The sequence below is a fragment of the Dendropsophus ebraccatus genome, chromosome 11, assembly GCF_027789765.1.
Source record: "Dendropsophus ebraccatus isolate aDenEbr1 chromosome 11, aDenEbr1.pat, whole genome shotgun sequence".
Taxonomy (NCBI): domain Eukaryota; kingdom Metazoa; phylum Chordata; class Amphibia; order Anura; family Hylidae; genus Dendropsophus; species Dendropsophus ebraccatus.
Genome location: NC_091464.1, coordinates 76,880,664 through 76,884,583, shown reverse-complemented (window position 1 = coordinate 76,884,583; position 3,920 = coordinate 76,880,664). Strand labels below are relative to the sequence as shown.

General features: G+C 43.1%; 1 long non-coding RNA gene across 1 annotated transcript; it reads left to right on the top strand.

Annotated features, from left to right (window-relative positions):
* Nucleotides 1-232: 232 nt before the first annotated feature.
* On the top strand, nucleotides 233-1,554 carry LOC138768205 (uncharacterized). The gene is made up of 3 exons (XR_011358946.1): nucleotides 233-465; nucleotides 1,003-1,118; nucleotides 1,452-1,554. It is a non-coding gene; the product is annotated as an uncharacterized lncRNA (long non-coding RNA).
* Nucleotides 1,555-3,920: the final 2,366 nt, after the last annotated feature.

The window sequence follows — 3,920 nt, the reverse complement described above, 5'->3', positions numbered from 1 at the left end:
TCTCACCCAGAGGGGTTAGATATTGGCTGCCCAAGCATGGAGGAGTGTTGGTAGCCCGGACGGAGGGGGGGGTGGGTTATCAAAGTGGCACCATGTGTAAGCAGCAATTGAACAGACTGTTATGGTTAGTGCCTATAAAGTGCTGGTAGAAACATTTAGTATCAGACAATGTCGCAAAATTAGAACAATAAGAATCCACAACTCAGACAGATGTTTTCAGCAACACTCAGGATTTATTCAAATAGATACATTATGTCTTCTACACTGGGTGCTGGATATCGCAGGGCATGTATGTGTTGCAATGCACATGTTAAAATGGCAATTGATGCTATATTTATGGCAATAACTGTTTTTGCTCTTTTTATAGGGGATGAAGTTTGTTTGCTTTTCTACTACTTGATGTGGACTTTAGAAGAACATTAAGCATTTGAATCAGAATGATACTGCACATGTCATGATCATAAGGTAAGATTTATTTTTTTATTGTTCTCACAGATCCCATAAACTCTCAAGAGCAGTACAAAGCTATAACTGAGTAACCCCCTAGTTATGGATTTAAACTGTCTTGTGTTTTTGTTTTTTTATCCTTTTAAGGACAGAGACAATTTTCATTTTTGTGCTTTCGTTTTTTCTCCTTGTGTTTAAAAGGCCACTGCGCTTGTATTTTTTTTCACCTACAGACCCACATGAACCCTTGTTTTTTGCTCCACTAATTTTTGCTTTGCAAGGAGTGGCGAGCAAAGTTGCAATTTCAGGACAATTGTGGAATTGTAAATTGCTTGTTGCACCATGCATCCTCAGCCATCATCTCTTCCACATGCATGATGTGGTTAACATCCGTCACCCACTCTAATGGAGGGGTAAGAGACTTCCCATGGTGGCAGTCAAGAAATGGTGAGGTGGAGCAAAGTATCATATAGAGAAGGCCAATCCGAGCAGTGGTTGGAATTGAGGAGTTAAAAAAAGTTTTTTTTTTTTTCTTTTTCTTTTTGTTTTTGCCAGAAATTTTAAAGACCTGCGCAACTTGACAAAATATGTAGTATGGTCCCCGTGGCAGTAGAGCAGTGCCAGCAGGTGATCTGACACAGACAGCGTTTAACAGTGCAGGATACAATCTTGTGAGAATTTGGTCGTTTCTCTCCTGTGCATAATTATATAACTTTGAAATTGTAAGTAATATACTATAATATGACTTATTGAGCTTTGTTGTCCCCCCAAAAAAAACCTTATATTCGATATATTATGATATATTCGATATATTATGATATATTGCTTACAATTTCAAACTTATTCCGTTAACGGGTTAGAAACCCCCCATTATGGATCAAAACCTTTCTGTGTTTGTGAACTGGTGGTAGACTGGGATTTGTGAAATGGTTTGTTGAAAAATATTGTTATATTGATATTGTACAAATGTAGAGAATTCATTTTTTATTTTTCCTTTTTTGCAGATTCTTGCTGCGTGAGGAGAACTTCGCATTTGTGCTTCCTGTTATAGTAATAGTATAGTAATGGAGAGCTGGCTTCATCTGATCCTGATTCGTCAACATTAGAAATGTTGTATAGCTTCTGTAAAATTGTTTTTTTTTTCTGCTAATAAAATCTGTAAAAAGTGTTTTTAGTTTTTGATTTTTTATGTTTTAAAAAAACATTAAGTTCTGATCAACTCCTAGTTTAATAAAAGGGGTTTTCTTAAATACCTATAATGCGTACTCATACTACACCTGTTTGTCCCTAACATTGTGACAACACCTGTTCCTGAAGGAAAAATCTGATCAGGCAATTACAGAAACTTTTGTGAAAAACCAATGTACAGGATGTAACGCAGAGTACCTACAAAGAGCAGACATCACTAGAGCAATGCTTCTCAAACTGTCAGGTAGCTCTCACCAGTGAGGTGCCCCCTAGTGACTGGTGAGGCACAGCTGGGCATGTGCTTTTCAGGTGACTAGAAGTTGCACAGTTCTTTCCCCAGCTGTAATAATCCTTGCTTTAGGAACATTTTGTACTTATTTTATTGTTTTACATAGTATAGAAAACAAATGAAGGGTAGACTGAGCCAATAGTGGACATGACTGTGGATGTTGTGATACATTGCCTGACAAGACCTTAAAGTTCCTATTGGCTGCTATATTTCAGCTATTTGCATATGTGCTGTGATTGGCTGTCAGCGGTTAGAATGTGGCCATTATTTCTATGGGAAATTCGGGGTCTTTAAACCTAAATTTCTTACAAACGACAAATCCGATTAAAACGAAAAATAGATGGCACACCTCACACCGCCGAGGGCTTTGAAACGCAGTTTGAACGGAGTCTGTGTGCAAAGCGGTTCGGGCTGTATTACGCGCAGAAAAATGGCTGGAAGAGGAGGAAACGGAAGAAGAAGAAGAATACGGATTACAATATAGGGATTGTCAAGCACTATAATCTTTTAATAAATTTCAATGAGCATTCAAACAATGTAGCATTGTAAGGGAGTGCGGTGTAAACCTCATACTATACTGTTTGTGACTGGTGCTGCCATTATGTGTTATGTGCCACATTAGTTTGTGCTCCCATTTTGTGTGTATATCTGTTAACCCTTGCGAGAAGCTGGCACTCTCAAAAGGTCTAATTTTGGAGCCACATCTTTGATAGTACAGGCTGAAGGGGCAATAACCCAGATTTACAATGACATAGGGTAGTGAGAAACTGGCTGCATTGGAATAAGCAGATAGTCAGACACTGGTTGCCCCTGAAGCCTAGGAGGGTTCTGAACATCCAGGCACACTAAGGCCGCAATTTTACCCAGACGCCCTATGACAGCACCCCTGGAGAGGACCTCCCACCGCAGGACAGGAAACCTGTGAAGATAAAAGTCTGACACTCCTCTCCACACCTCAGTTCAGGTTTCCTGTCTGGCGGATGGGAGACCTCTGAAGAGTCCCATATGGGATGAAGCTCACCTTCTCAATGCCGGCTGCAGGTCCCCCGTTAGCCTGACACGCTGTGGGGCTCCCTGAGGGCAGAAGTCTGTCTCCGGATAGCAGCCCTAAGTCTGGTCTGAGCTCCCCTGGTGAGGCGGATTTCTCCCCTCCAGCCCCCAATCCTTGCTGGTTTTGGTGAGTGAGGGGTGCTGGGGCAGAGTGAGCCGTGCCTGTCTCCCCAGCCAGGGCACGCGGCGGGCCCGTCAGCGTGCCGGATAGCGTCATGACGTGGGCCGCCGGAAGTGACTGCGGATGACGTCAGACGCCGGAGCGCCGCATCCGGTTCGGAGCTCTGCATCCCCGGCGTTACAAAAGGCCAGGGGACACCTCCGTCCTCGTCCCTGCCTCCTATAGCGTCCAGGAGCAGTGGAGCAGGAGTCAGCCAGCCTCACCTACCAGGTGGATATTCCAGCCTTCAGCATGTCAGAATCTTTGGGCAGGAAAGAAAAAGGACGCCATGATCGCTCCTCCAGGTCTGACAAGTCAGAAAGATCAGACAGATCAGCCAAGGAGAAGCATGAAAGACCCAGCAGACCAGAAAGACCAGAGAAACAGCCTGAGAGTCCGGTACCTGGGGTGATGGGATACAGCATTTGGTGAGCATATGCATTTCTAATTTTTACTAATATAGCCTTTGTATGTGGTTTATTTAAGGCTTCTGATAAAACCTCTAAAATGGCCACCTCTAAACACCACTATAAGGAGTGTGGAGATTGTAGAATTCCTTTACCCGATGATCATCCCAGATCCCTGTGTCAGCCCTGTGTTGATAAATTGGTGTATAAGGAATCATCTCTAGCTGACACCTTAAAACAGATCGTAAGGGATGAAGTCCAGGCATCCCTTAGAGGGTTTGGAGTCCTGGGTCCTACAACCTCCACTCCAGCTATGTCTATTACCTCTGTCAATGCTGAGGATGACTGCCCATCTGAAGCTCCTGTATCTGATAAAATT